This window comes from Podarcis liolepis (genome assembly GCF_965112155.1).
Source record: "Podarcis liolepis genome assembly, chromosome: 4".
NCBI lineage: Eukaryota > Metazoa > Chordata > Lepidosauria > Squamata > Lacertidae > Podarcis > Podarcis liolepis.
Genome location: NC_139558.1, coordinates 43479553 through 43495628, shown reverse-complemented (window position 1 = coordinate 43495628; position 16076 = coordinate 43479553). Strand labels below are relative to the sequence as shown.

Below are 16076 nucleotides of genomic sequence, written 5' to 3'. Positions count from 1 at the left end.
ATACTGGAATGCCCATATTGCAATCTTTCCTAGAAGAGCTGTAGATTTTGCAATGCAAATATGAGAAGAGGAAATAATTTTAAGGACCAGCAGAATCTTTTAAAAATATCTTGAGGTGCTAGATAAAATGAAGCAATCAAATAATGGGGAGAACCCTTGACTCTTTGTACGTCAGGTTTGATCCCACTTCTATGTGTTTGTAAGCAGGTCCTGCTGCATTTGAAATATGCTTTACTCTTTTCTGTTTTTGCATTTGAGTCAAAGGTAGTGTGGTTATTTCCATCACTGGGATGATTTCACAGTTTTGTATCGAAAAATATTTTGTGGGGGGAAAGGTGCATCTCCATGCTGGTGCAGCTCCAGACATTTCCCTGCCTCGCTCGGATGGCTTCCTTAGGAGGAAGGATGACTCATCACATTTTGAGAGGGAGGCTGTTTGCCCATTGAAATTAGTGCAGCAGCTGTTGGAAGGGATTTGAAATATTGTCCTCAGGTGATTTTTTAAAAAAGAAAGAAAGAAACCTCCTTATACTGCAGGGCCAAGAAATGCAGTAATCCTAGAGAAGTAGCATACATCTGTGCAAAGATGGGCAAGTAAATGTCATTTTAGTTATGCTATGGGTGAAATCCAGACACAGAAACATAGCTAGATGGTGGGATGACAGAGTGATATGATGGCAGCCATGCTGTGGACGGCTGGAGAAAAAGGAAGAAAATGTAATGTTCATTCTCTCTCTCTCTCTCTCTCTCTCTCACACACACACACACACACACGGGGAGAAAGAGAATTTGGAATAATGCAGAGAGATAAAAAATCCTGCAGTTGACTACCAAAGGTTGGATCACAAAACTCGAAAGTGGAATTAAAGCTGGGAATGAAAGGTCTTTGCATGGGATCCATGTTGCTGAATTTATATAGACTTGAATGTATGGAACATGGGAAGCTGCTTTATATCAGGTCAGACCACTGGCCCATCTTTAATCTCAGAATATTCCCAACCTGGTGCTTTCTATCGATCATTCTCGACCATTTGCTATACAGGCTGTGGCTGGTGGATGTAACAATCCGGAATCATATGGAAGCCACAGGCTTGTGTCAGCACTGTCTGGCAGTGGCTTTTGAGGGTTTCAGAGAGGAGTCCTTCCCACCCCTACCTGGTGAATGGTACAGACTGCACCTGGGACCTCCTGCATGTAGAGAATCGCTTTATCTTGTGCATGGGGCAAGAGTGCTAATAGTCAAAGTTATCTTGAGGCTTCCCCATCAAAAGTGTATTCCACACTTTGCCTAACACAATCGGCTGCTATACATCATGGCATATAATTCACAGAAGTTCAGAGGGCCTATGGATCTCAGTAGGGAAAGTTTACAAACCCATTGCAGCCTGCTAAAGATGGGAAAGATATTGAAAACGGTAGGTGATAGATGGAGAGAGAAATGTTTAGGTTTGGTTGACACTGCAAAATTCAGCTCCCCTATAAATATTAGATAATTGGATTTCTGGGCAAGGAAAATGTGTAGATCTATGGTACTTTGATACACAAAGTATATATGCTATGACATTTGATACAGTACTTCTTAAAATAATATGCAGATTGGAAAATTGTATTTTATAAGATGTTCAAGACTGGCTAGATGGAAGACATTTTGCTAAAAGGCAAGCCTAATTCAGCTTTTGCCAATGCTGTAAAGGAAATACTGGCATTTCCCCTAATATAGTACAGTTTAGCCTGCTATTTTCAGTAATATGTGCGTTTATATGCACTTTACATTAGTTGGCTGGAGAGCTGCATTGCAAAATTAAGAAATGTGCAAATTTTGAAGGATGGCTTTGAAGGATGGTTCCAAAAGCGAGAATTGAATACATGCAGCCTTAAATGCAATCTGAGTCATATTTCCCCCACTCCTAGGACCTGCAAATCATAAATGCAGAGTGGGGTAAAGGTGTAAAGGAAGCAAAGGAACCAAACATGGTTGACACACAGGAACTGAACATGGTTAATGCACCAAATATTTAACAAAGTTCAGAAATAAAAATGGAACGGTGGATACTTCCTAATGCTTGAGACTGACTTTAGACACAAACTAGATAATTAGGAATTTTTAAATCTGCAGATAAATTCTGATGGCTATTTTGGAAAGAAGTAACCAGAAGAGTCCTTCATGGTCCAGTTCATTCAATATTTTCCCTAGTGACCAAGAGATAAGGGTGTTGGGAGTGTGTTGATAAATTGTGCAAATGAAACAGACCTAATAGGTGTTACTAATATATCAGAAATTAATGCAGCAAAAAATGTGTGACCTCTGGAGGTCTACATCTAACAGATGTAGATAATATTGAAGTGGAGCATCAAGTTATGCATTCCACGATAAAATAAGTTCAGGAAGCTGAATTTAACTATTGGCTCATTTAGATTTGCAAAATGTGCACCATCATTTGTTTCATCCCTAAATATTTTGTACCCTCTTTCTAGAATACATTGAGTTCTCAGTGTTCTTTATTCACTGTGAGAGTTAAAATCATTGCTGAGAACCACAGAGATGACAGAAGGTTATCTCACCGCAACCTCTGTGTCTGCCAGCACAGAATATCAACAGTGCTGCCAGCTTGAGGGATTTTGTGTCTTGCACTTTTTCAAGCATCCTGCTGTAGCTGTCTTCTTCCTGGGCTGCTCACTATCAAGTGCATCAACTGAGAAGGTACTTGCTATTAGCACAGCAGATGTCACAATGACTGACAGGCAGGCTTACCTCTCCACAGGGAATAAGGAGGAGCTCGCCCATCTTTTATTGTGATTTTTGCAAAAGTTAAGTTTGCAGCCAGCATCCCAGGCTAAACAGGGGGAATTAAATCAAGGCAGGGTGGAAAGTGGAATTATATCATCCACTTAAATTTTGATAGCTTTCTATCTTTAGGGTAGCAGCTAGAGTCTGAGTTAAAGCTAGTTTATGTATTGTTTCACAAGCCTTTCAGGAGCCGGTTTGCAATGTCTTTCAAGAGCATCTTCTCACTCATAACCGCAACAAAGCTTTTCTTGTAACACAAAGCCCAGGCCTCTGTTACCAATGCATTAATATGTCCCTAATAACATTTACCCTTCTCCTCTATCTTTCCAATAGTACTCTCAGATTTGAAATGGAATCCATGCAATACATTTTAAGCCACCTTCAAAGACAAAACAGGATATCTGTTGTGGTATGTCAAAGCATGAAGTAAGAGAGACACTCAAAAATTATAGCTAAGGACTGCACTCCATGTTATGAATTCCCAGCATGGGACTATTTCCACAAATTATCCTGGTGTCCAAAAATATACAGTGAAAGTATTAATTGTACGTGATTAGCCCTGAGACAGACCTGGATGCTGATAAGATTCTGCCAGGGATTTAAGCTCCAATATAATCAGATCTGGAAGCTCCTTTTCAATTCTCAGTTTTACTATCCAATTGTTTTTGGTCAGAAATTTCTCAGACTCAAGGCTTTAAGTGGTAAAGGCGAAGAGCCACCCAGGAGGTTTCCTTTTACATAATGCATCAGCAAAATGCATTATGCAAAAAGTAAGAAAATGACTGTTATCATACACGAATGAGACAAATGCTATCTCGGTTTTGATCCAATATTAACAATGTCCACAACTGAGCCCAGAGGAGTTATATACAAATCTACTGCAGACATAAGGGACTTGTTGCCGGTAGCAGCCGGCAGAGTGGCGAGGGTGGAGCTGCTCAGCTGATGTGTTTTGCCCAAGCTGTTAGTCACTGCCAGTTACCGAGGGAGAATGTAAGGCTTTTAAACTTACTACTTCTGAATAGTATTATGAGCTGAAAGGTTCAGGTTTTCTTACTATTATAAGGTTGCTTGAAATGTTTTACATTTAAATAGAATTGCTGATGGATTTAACGGAACTGAACGGGAAGGAGAAGAAATAGAAAAGTTTTCCGAAAGGCAGACACTGTGAATCAGTTGCCGGGATGAGGGCATAAGCAAAATTACTAATATCTTACCAGCATCACAGAGCTGATATCTGTAGCATCACCAATGCTTAGATAAAATGGTAAAGGCTAGTGGGAAATTGGGTACCTGACAGGACATGACTCAAGGTTGCAGTTTTAGATCGGACATGGAGACAGGATGTGGATCTGTCATATTAAGACATGAAAAAGGAGAAGTTGGCTAGTTTTGGGCCATCAGCAGAATTGGGTGTGGGGAACGGGCTAAGGTGTGATCATGAAATGAGGGCTGGGAAGATAGTAGTTCTATGCTGGTATTAATTTTAAAGCAGGATGAGGCAGTTTCACCCCCCACCACCACCCAATGTATTTTTTGAGGTGGCTGGCCCCCTCAATGTTAAGAGGGCATTCTGCTCTGTGCCTGGCTACTCGTAACATCATGCATGTGTGATGTCAGGACGTTGTGTTAGCCCACTCAGGTATCTTGAGAAAACGGTGCTTCTGCTCAGGATCACTGGGACTGTCCATTCAGAGAGCAAAATGTGACTGTGAGAACTGGTCCAAAGATGTTTCATTAAAAAAAAAAAACAAATTATGCAACCAATGCATGTTGTCTATTTCTGTTTTCAAATGGTGATGTCTGTTTTTGAAAAAAGCTGTTCAGAATCCAGTCATTTTTTCATGAGAAACTCATAGTTACTGCATCACAAATGTTGCAGCACCAGCAACTTATCATCTACCTATGCAAATTCATGAATATTTTTATGGACATGGACATGAATATTTTTAACATTCCAAAGGTTATTGCAGTGAGAAGATCCCAAAAGATACTGCTGATTGGGGTGAAAAGGGATCAGGCATGGTATCCTTCAATTTGCACTGTAAAAATAAATCTGGGATATCTACTACTTTAGGGAGTCTTATCCATAGTGATTTAATATCCCTGGCCCCCCCCATCACCATCCATTTTATGGTTCATCCATGAGCAAGTGTACCAAGTCTAAACACTTTTCAGTTATCTATATTTCAGATCAGCAGTAAGCTCCCTGCTCTTAGTTGGCCCACAGAGCCATTTAGGATACAAAGCTCGTAATAAATTCTTGAATTCTATGTCACCCTTTCCACTAGTTACTGTAGTTGCAAGGGGACAAGTGCATGCCGCTATAATCAAGCAGAGTTGATGTTTCCTCAGTACAGAGCCGAATTGAATTTATAACCAAGAGTTGTTATCCATCAAAAATGATTCATATGAATAGCTTGAATCCAGAAAAGGTCCTCGTTTATTTTGATATTCACACACAAGCATGTGTTCTTTTGTCAGTTTTTTTCCTGTAAGCAAATCTCTTAAATGTTTTGTTTATAGTATGTCAAAGAGAGTGATGGAGATATTTGCCATTTGTCCAGCAAAACATGCCGCACAGAATATTCGAGCAGATCGTTTGATTAAACTGATTAGTCATTCAACAGTGTTATGAGTTTTTGGGTCTTATGAGATTTTTTTTCTCCTGATATTGATTACTCCTGAATTTTTCCTGAATTGGGGAAAATTTGAAAGGCTATGACCAGGTCAGCAACCAGCACAAATTTTTGCAAATGAATAAAAATAAACAAACTGAAGATGTCCCTTTTTCTTCAGGTTTTGGAGACTAATAAGCTGAGAGCTGTGGGTCTGCTGCTGGTGAGTTCTATTGGTTTCTTTTTTAAAATGTGGTCATTGGTAAAGTTTTTATGATATTTAATGCTTTTTGCTCATATGTTGTATTTTATCTTGAATATTCCATACCTCCCTAGGAACCCTTGGGTTAAATAGTGCTTCAGAAATGAATGAATAAATAATAAAGGCAATGACTTACAGAAACGGGCAAAAGGGTCGCAATGTAACAATGATTGGTGAAGTCATTGTGGTCCAGCTTGTAGCAGCACTACAAGGATTTTGTGTAAAAAGATTTCCCAAACAGGACTATCAGTTAAGGGGAGGGCAATGTGGAGTACACACCATACACTGGATAAGAGTTACTTTACTTTCTGGAGACCATATTGCGCAACTTTCATTTCACATTTGAATCATGGCAGTGTACAGCTGCTGAAAAATGTTCATTGCCTAAGCTGTCATGAAAAACACTGTAGTGTCATCAGTGCAGTGTTTAAAAGAATGTGTTAGTGCCAACTGATGTCAGCTCTTGCAGGTTATGACATTTTTATGGGTACCTGAGCGGGAGGAATGAAATCTATTGCAAAAACGAAAATACTAGCAGCATCAGGAACAAACTAAAGAGGTATTTACTATACTAAAGAAAGCACAGCAGTGAAGCTACTGCCAGGCAGAGGTGGAGGGTTCCAGGGAGATCAAAGACCCATCATGATATCTGCAGCAGGATCCATTTCTTCAGCTGCCCAAGAATTATCCCCACCCTTTGTGTGGATAAGAAACCAGGGAAAAATGTAGAGTGACACAAGCATTAACTATGGCCTCGGAAACAGCTTCAGCATGACCTAGGAAGTCAAGAGAGAGACTTCAGGGGCATTTTGAATACATTTTGGGCTGAGTGGGGGATTTGAATCTGGATCCATTCAGCGTTACTCTGACATGCTAATCACCACAATAAGCCTTTGTAGATGACTCCTTTCCTGTATAGTTCCATTTTAGTATACTATGAGAGACCAGTTACTAAAAAAAATAAATGGCAGAATGCCAGTGCTATATTGTAAAGGTTAATGGGCAATTAGCCTTTACAATTAGCCAAGTTACATGGACCCAGAGCTATGGATCATTATGGCCCATTTAACGAAAAAAACACCCTTCTTCCAATCATTGCTTAAAAACTACACAAGATGGAAAAGATAATGGGGTTCATGCCAGTTCAGCATGACCAATGGCAAATACAGGGGTAAGAAAACCCTATTCTACAATAACAGTCGCACAATATCCCAGCTCCTTAACTAGGAATCCAATTAAGCAGATTACAAAGGGGAGGAAATTATAATTATCAGTTCAATTAAAATGATCACCATTAGGATTTAATATTCTCATTTTGTAAAAAATTGCTGGTTTGCAAAGAAATTAAAGCTCAAGTTAAGCAATTAAAGCCCATGTTCTCCAGAGATTGATTCTCTGAAAGTACTGGTACATCTAATGCCTCATCTCATGTAGTTTTAGATTATTGCCACTTTTAAGAAATGTATTGCTGTTTTGAAGTTCCATTAATATGCTTTCAGTGGGAGAGTTACAACCCAACACATTGTCGAGCTAAGCATGTTTTAGGCCATTGAAATCAACGAGGCATGCCTAGCACTGCATTAGGATTAGGCAGCAAAGCACCTATCTAAATCTCTCCTATTGAAATAGATGCGTCCTGAACGTGCTTAACTGGCTGAAGGAGTTGTAGTTCAGTGCTCTAGCACACACTTTGCATACTAGAGGCCCCCATGTTAATACCTGGTATCCCTGGACAGGGTTGGAAGAGGCTTCTATCTCAGCAGTGCTTGCCTATCTATGTAAACAACATAGAGCTAGATGTATCATTGGTTTGACTTGACATCAAGTTGCTTCCTAATCGTGAATCACATTTTTGTAGCAAATTGTATTTAAATGTGAGTCAAAATAGAGGAAGTGTGGGCAGTTTTCATGTACTTCAGTTGGATCAGAGGGCAAAGGGGTCAGAAATAACATTAGTGGCATTTTCTGCCTTTAGGAGTAAAGCCAGGGGTACCATCACCAAGTAATATATCGCACTCTTTCAGGCAGAGGGCTCTTCATGCTGTATCATTTTTACTTTTCCATTTTTGGTGCATCTGGAATTGCAACAAAGTTACCGCACTAGTGCAATTCTTTATTAAATCATTTCCAGAAGTTGTGCTCACTTCCCAACATGAGATAGTAAAGGAGCTTATGCAGAGTGACTTTCCCTTTGGGGGTGTGCATTTTCTGTGCTAAAACAAATAAATTGATTTTTTGCCTGATCTGAAATGGAAATTCCTCCTGTGTTTGCAACCAGAGTACTTGAACACACACACATACACACACACATACACACACACACACACACACCCCTATAATTTGGGACCAACCATATTAGCATTAGTGGAATGAATAAGTAATTAATCATGTAGAAAGAATCAGGCAGAAGGAACTTTTTAAAAAAGGGAATAGTGATGAGAAATTCCACATCTGTGGACTTTCTGGTACTGTTAAATTATTTTGTTAAAACTAGAATTTTCTACAGTAGTGGAGAGTGTGGGATAATCGCTAGGAATGGGAAAACCCAGGCTGATTACACAAAGGTAGTGGCAAAACTGTCTGGACCCAAATAAAACGTGAAATAATGAGGCACAGCTCATCAGGAAGAGTCCACAGCCTTTCACATGAGGAAAGGGTAAAAAATTACAGTACTTCTTTTTTAACTCTAGGAATAGATAACATTTTGATGGTTACCTTTGAAAATCCCTTATGTGTTTGGATTTTTTAAAATGTCATTCATTTGAAATTGCGCATTACTGTATTTTGATTATGCGACGGAATTTTCCTTATTGTAAACTGCTATGAGATCTGTGAGTTATAAGCGGTCTATAAATGGGCTGAATAAATTAGTGTGGAAGCTGTATGTTTCTTATGGAATAGACATATTCAGTGACTATCCAGTGTTTTACATGAGGTTAAATTGATGTGATGCCTATCAAGTGTTGCTCCTTTTTATTAGGGATGGAAGAGAGTTTCACTTGGTTGTTGTGTTACGTGAACTGACTTCATCTGCACCTCCAGGACTAATACATGGATCAGAACTGAATTATCTCTTTAGATTTAGCATTTCCCCAAATTTTGTAAGACAAACACAAACATGCATGTGGAGAAAAACACACACAAACAACACAAACAAAAACAAACACAAACATGCATGTGGAGAGAAAAAATGCATTTTAGGGGAAAATATGTTTAGAAATGCATACACTGGCAGCATTTTTTAAGGGGAAAAAACCCCTCAATTAATGGGAAGACAGGACAGAATGGACATCTGAGTGAATAGTTTGTGAAACTCACATGGAGCAAAAATAGACTGGTCTGTCCATCCCTGCTTAATAAATTCAACAAATTTGCTTAGATCTACTGGGAATAACAGTAAAGCAGCCCTTACAAAACCAAATCCAACTGGAATTAGCAACATCTTCATTGCCTCTTTTTTCTGCCGGTGGTTTGTACAATGGTCGATGTGTGGTTTCTTATGAATATATTTGCTGCCTATCTATGCAGCAGTAACCCCCTAATGATGATGGTAATAATAATAATTTTATTATTTATACCCCGCCCATCTAGCTGGGTTGCCCCAGCCACTCTCGGCAGCGTCCAACACATAAGAGCATAATAAAATGTCAAACATTAAAAACTTCCCAATACAAGGCTGCCCTCAGATGTCTTCTAAAAGTTGTGTAGTTCTTTATCTCATTGACATCTGATGGGAGGGTGTTCCACAGGGAATTCAGTGGGACTTGCCTGTGAATATATATTGAAATGCAGTCAAAGCTGTGCACATCCCCCCCTTCATTTTTTAAAGAACACAAAACTAGGTATTTGTGTCTTTTTTCCCCATGGAGGAAAAACAGCTGGGGGCAATTTTATGCAGAAAGCCAGTAAAGGGGGAAAGGTTTGAAACCCCGCTCCTTTTTTCTTTTTCCCAAGTCTTCTGAGGCAGATTGCAACTGCCTCTTGTAAAGGGGTGTTAGTGACCTGAGGAAACCAGAGTTATATCCAGCTCAGTGTTTATTTTAATTTGGCCCTCAGATAAACATTCCCTGTTGTGGTTAGTAAGGCAAAAATATTTCACCTTCTTGTGCCAATGGTACATAAAAGTGCCACTTATATCTCTGTTCCAGACAATTTCAAGCGTGTGTTCTGCAGTACCTGCAGCTTGCAAAGTGCAGCCCAACCTGACCAGATTTAAAGCTGCCATAAGTCATTTTATCAGCATTGTATAAAGTTGGAGTGCATGATAAACACTGCTTAGGCAAGACATTTATAAAGATGACTTAAACGCAGTCCCTTTTGTGTTTCTACATATAGGCCTTCCAATAAGATTTGTTATGATTATGCGGAGCCGCTTAAATTGAGACAAAACTAACTTTGAGCAACATAATTTTAAAATGTCCATTTTTTTATAAAAACCACAACAGAAATCTATACCGCACCTTAAAATATCTCTGAATATGTTCAAGGCGTCGACACCAAATACTTTCAATGCCCATCCAGCACTGCATAAGGACAGCAATTGTTTTTCTTCCCACTTAGGATCCTTCAAGATGATTAAAGAAGCCACCTCTATACATTCACTGCTCTTGCATAATTGCCTTTTCAATGTCAATAGGGTAAAGAATAGATGGAATGAGGAATACTTAGAGCAGGCAGGTTTGCTGTAGTGGGGTAGTACTACTGATGGGCAACAGTGGTGTAAATTAGAGGTTTTCAACCTTTTTGAATCCACAGCTCCCTTGACCAGCTACATTCTTTCTGCGGCAACCCAGTGGCTCAGGAGCCCAGTTATGTCACCCCTTGTCTGCAGAGCTGGCAGCCTCTCACCATTTTTCAAACACCTTCCCTTGTGGAGTGTTCCCTCAGCCTCCTCTCTCCTCTCCCTTCTCCTGGGGAGTCCTCTGGGCAGCTGCTGCTGGTATCAAGTATCATGGAAATTGTTCAACATTTTTGGCAGGAGGGGAAGAGGGGGCAGAGTTGCTGACATCCATCCCATTATTCTTCTCTAATTTCTTAATTCAGTTTCAATCTGAACATAAATACATCTGAGTAAAAGGCAGAAATAGATAAAGTCATATATAAACAAACAAGGGGTTGGAAAAGCACAGGAAACAGAAGGAAATGGTAAGGAAAGGATAGACCCCAATTATTTGCAATCAACATACTGCGAAGTGAGCAATGTAATGTTTCCATAGGTCAATTAAATTATTTTTGACATTATACAGGTTCTTACAAGGTGTATATAGTCCAGGTTGCCCATAGTTTCCCATCTTACTAGTCTTTTCCTTTTTAACAATCATAACATCATATTTGGAATAAACACACTTTGCCCCCTCTGATTCTCTTTGTGATATTTCCTGACCCCCATACTTAGGATTCTGTTACACACACACACACACACACACACACACACACACACACGCACACACACACACACACACACACACGTGCGCGCACACACACACAACATTTTGCAGCAGACTAAGCCTTAGCACATAGGATTCAGTTCCAGTTTACAGCAGAATACTGAGCAGAGCTGACTGGCTTGTAGGAGAAATTGTGAAGACAAGCAACTGCATTAAAAGGGAGAGAAATGGGGCTGCTCAATTCTCCCAATTAATAGAACTTTTAAGTGCTTGACTTTGGCTGGACTATGCCCCCACTTTGCTCCCCCTCTCTCAAAAAGCAAAATCCTCCTTGCTTCTGCCTGGAAGCAGGCAGGTTGGTTGCAACTTTGCTTGACCATACTAAGCAAGAAAACTAATAGAGACAAACATTCCCTCCAACCCATACTCCTCTTACCTCTAGAGCAATGTAAATCAAATGCTCTCTGCCTGGCTGATAAATTCTTGCCTAAATAGAAGTCTGCTCTTACTGTACAGAAGGTGGCTAGAATAAGCTGGCAGCTGCTTAAGATTGCAGTAAAGATAGAAATGAAGCATTAAGTTGAAGTTGTGCTGTCCTGATAAAGCTGATCCTTGGCATGGGAACATGTTCTTGAGGCTATTTAGCCATTTGTGAGATTAAGGAACTTTTGCAGCTAATGAATCATCAACCCTTACAGGAAATAATATCAGTAATAGTGTATTCTCTTAGGTTACTGGAATTTCCACCATTCTCCTGAATGACTGCAGGCAAATCAGCACCATTGCAATATCCGGAGGACACATGCAGGACTTGTAAGAGGCTGTATTGTTTTAAAATATGCTTTGTTGGCCCCTTAGGCTGCTGTAACATAAGAGGACATCTAATGAGAAGGCTCAGTTGTGGGAACCTTTTCTAAGGCAATGCCTGACAGACAAAATGTTGAATCAAATGGACTACTCGTTTGCCCAGAATAGTAATTCCTAGGGCACAAGCAGAAGCCATCTCTTGAAACAGATGGCCCAGTCCCATATCTCCTGAACTAATGGGAATATTGAGGGCTGGGGGCACTTCTAAGAACTTGTAAGGGACTATCCATGGGCAGGAGAGCTGGTTCTCCAGGGGCAGCTCTATAATTTGGCAGAGTGGGCACCTCGGGGGCATATGGTATGTGATAGAGAGTTGTGGCAAGTCTCCAGAGGACAGAGCTGTGTGTGATGTCTAGGGATGAGAAAGAAATGTATTTCAGGTCACACTTCTTAATGCACACCTAATTTGTATCTTCCAAATCAGTATATGAACTGAAACAGGGTTATCCTTCAGAATGTCCAGCACTGTGAATTTTGCAGTTTTTCAGCCAAAACATTTGCAGAAAAATGCATATGTTGGGGAAAGTGTGTGTAAAAATGTATGTATTTTGCTTATCTACATGCACAGGGTGGGATGGTGGCAAGGCCAAGGCCATATAAACACACCAGTGGAGCCAATCTGTAGTGATTGCCAGTACTGAGATAGTGGGTTCATGGCTTCACCCCACAACACCAGCCACTACTGCACAAAGTGCCCACAGCCCACTTATTGGGACACACAAAACTGCACTATGCTTGTCCACATATAATTAGGATTATAATTGCAGTTTAAAACTATTTAGACTTGTTAGGCATCTCACAAATGAACAAGTTCTCTGGCCATTGCAAATCATGCTGCTTTTATTTCTAGCTTCTGAAGATAAAATGGCTTGCTACTGAGATTCCAGACTCTTATGGAATGCATCACACACACAAATTCTACCTGAAGCCATCCTTGGGGAGTACATTAAAGGGAGTGCTTGTGTCTGCCGCTATGCTGGTCGTCTTTGGCTGGTAATCCTAGTCCAGACCTTCCCTTCAGATGAGGCTTTCATTTTTTGACAAGAGTCTGTTAAAAAAGAAATTGTTGGGGGTTGGGGAGTGGCCGTTCCATTGATAGGTTGGACATCCTCATAATAAAAAAGATTTTTGACAGAACTTTATGAATAGTAAAAAAAGAGGGTCCTTTTGAAGGACAGCTAGTTCTTTTATCTGTTTCATCTGACAGATGGATATGACTTAAGATGTCATGTAAATGAATGTGTGCAATAAAGGTATCATTTTAATGACATGCTACTTGAAGGCAACTGACAAGAATAAATTACCTTTCTCTTTTGATGTAAAGGGATGATAACCTCTTGCTAGAAGTCAAATTCCCCATTGCGCTGGGGTGGGGAATCATTGTTTAAAGATGAGCTTATAACAATGCTCATAATAATGTGAACTGTTAGGCCTGTGGATATACGAAAAAGGCTATGCACCTTTCTGTGCATATCCTATGCTCATATCATGCCAGGACAGGAGAGGTACTGTTGCTACACTGGCAGAATGGCACCCGTATCTGATGTACGCTTGGCCTGAGGGGAGAGAAGATAATTAAACAAATAACCAGTCAATACAGAAAGGGCATAAAAATGATGGACATCCTACTGTTGCCCACCAGTCAGGGGCGATGCCTTGCCTGTGAGTGAACATTTATAGGATTGGAAGTGCCATAGTGAATGTGGATAACACAATAGTAATATTGTGCTCCATTCCATAAATATGGGAATGATTTGGTCAGTGAGGAGGATCATGGCAATAGCCGCCTGGCAGGATTCAGGTAAAGACAAGAACAAGGCTTTGTGAATGCACTGGTGAGAGGACCAGAATGGCTATGCCACTGGGCCCACACATCTCTGACCTATGACAGCAGATGCTCCTGAGTAAATCTAGTCTTTAACATATTACATTGGCTTGCTTATTTCTCCATTTAAAATCAGTACTTGAAAAACCCATAGCTTCTGGTTTTGATACCCACTGGCGGAGGAAGAGGAGTGTGGGGGGAGTGCACCCGGGGACTGTGGTTAGGAGTGCTGAGAGTTGGCCCCTGTTCCCCTCACAGAACTTCAATTTCCAGAGTTCTCTGGGAAGAGCGGATTGCTTGTTAACAGGGCTAGTCCAAGACATTTTGACACCCGAGGCAAACCACAAAATGGCACCCTCCCCACCAGGTAAGATGGGGTGAGTGAAGATCTACATCAGGAACAAGGGCAGGGGCATACATATCTACATTGGGAGCTGCTCCTCCTGTAGATTCTGCTGTCTGAGGCAGTCACCTCACCTTGCCTCGTGGGTGGGGAAGCCCAACATGTTAAATCACTTTGGGAATTGTAGCTCTGTGAAGGGAATTTGGGTCTCCGAACAACTCTCAACTCTCAGGAGAGCGCAAACTTGTTGCCAAAACCCATGTCGTTCCTTCACAGATGTGAGCAGGCCCACCTGCCCCGATGGATTGTGAGCTTGCAATATTAATATTCCTACAAGGCAAGAGAGTCTCATGAGTGAGCACATCACGCTTTGTCTTTAAAACCTTGACAGGAAGAGCAGGGAAACTTATTGGGACCTCTTTGGCACTTGCATCCAGTTCTGCACTTCACTCCTTAATTGTTTCTCCTGAGTGCTGTGTTAGCTGCTGAGCTTGTACCATAACTTACCTGAATAAAGGCATCCTGCTTGCTTCTAGGTAAGTGCCCTTCCACCTGTGTGTGTTGGGTGGGAGCCAGGACAATAGCATCTTTTCTTCTGAATTCTTGTATTTCAGTTCCACTCCAAAACTCTTCAGATTCAGGCCTGTATGCGAAAATAATATCTACCTTGTCCATCCCTGGAGGGTCTAATTCTTTGTTGAAAGCAGACTGTAGGTGTAATGGAGGACTGGGAATATGAAAAGAGAAGAACATGTAGGGGAAGTTAAGAAAAAGAAGAAGAGGAGGAGGAAGAAGAAGGAGGGTTTTGTTTCATTGAGATGTCCTCAATCATGTTTTTCAGTCTGTGTTCCTAATTGGGCTTGGTAACTAAAATCAGCGCTTCAAGAGTTCTTAACATGTTCCAAGTACTTTCTCTGAACACTGTTCCACAAGTACTACCAAATCACCAGAGAGCCAGTCAAAGGCTTTTAATACCAAGGGTGACTTTACACAGAATGACTATATGTTTCAGCTTCACTCTAAATCTCTTCAGACCTGGGCGCCTTACAGAGCACCCTTTCAAGGGCATTTTCTTATAGACAAGTAGAAATCCTAATTCATGATTTGTTGTGATGGAAGAACCTTGGGAGATCCCAGTTGTAACTGGAAGTGAAATTATGCCTTGTATACAGTTTTGCTTTCTTTGCTTGAAAATGGAACATAATTCTTAGTTATTCTTTATTTTTCTGCTAAACTCTACCCCCCTTTGTGATAAACAAGCTCTGTCAACTGTGGACGTAACCAAATAACCTTCTCCATTCATCATACTAATTTGACTTAATGAGAAGAGGCCTAAAGCTGGAAGACTTGTTGTCTACTCAGTACATTATTGGAGTGTAGCTCCTTAAGGTAATTAGTACAGTCTGCAATTATTAGGTCTGTTAGGTACTGTATTTATCATAAAGATTTAGTGCTACAAAAACTCTCCTTCCTGAAATGGTTATACTGTTCAATAAGAACTGCAGTTTTAAATCTCAACATATCCAGGGAGTTAATAAATGCAGTGTTTAAAGACCTCTTATCGGATGCCTTGCTTAATCAAGGAGATCTGAATTATTGGCACATTATGTTATGAAGTTAAAAGGTGTTTGATTAGAGGCAGCATAATAACAATTACATCCTACAGCAGGGATCATCAGCTAGAAGTTCCTGGGCCAAATCTGGTTCCTTGAGTAATACAAGATGGAGCCCCAGGTATCAGCCCAGAGCAAGGTGTGTGGATACAGTGGTGACTTTTGTGAGATTCCATTGAGAAGAGGCAGGTCCTTTGCCCATCTCCACCCTCTCCTCCTTAACATGGCCCGGTTGTAAACTAGTTAACCAAGCTCCTAGGAGTTACTTAAAGCTGATGTTTGGCTTTCTTTGATAAGAAGCCTAAGTTCCATTTACAGCAAAATCTCCAGAGCAGTTTTGCACTGAAACCAAAAGAGAGGAGGGAATTCAAAT

At 40.5% G+C, this 16076-nt stretch overlaps 1 long non-coding RNA gene across 1 annotated transcript in view; it reads left to right on the top strand.

Annotated features, from left to right (window-relative positions):
• Positions 1-16076, top strand: part of LOC310706401 — a 303174-nt gene that overhangs the window by 21006 nt on the left and 266092 nt on the right. Inside the window, exon 2 of the long non-coding RNA XR_014525837.1 lies at positions 5588-5629. This is a non-coding gene — a long non-coding RNA (uncharacterized lncRNA). The remainder of the gene's footprint in view (positions 1-5587; positions 5630-16076) is intronic.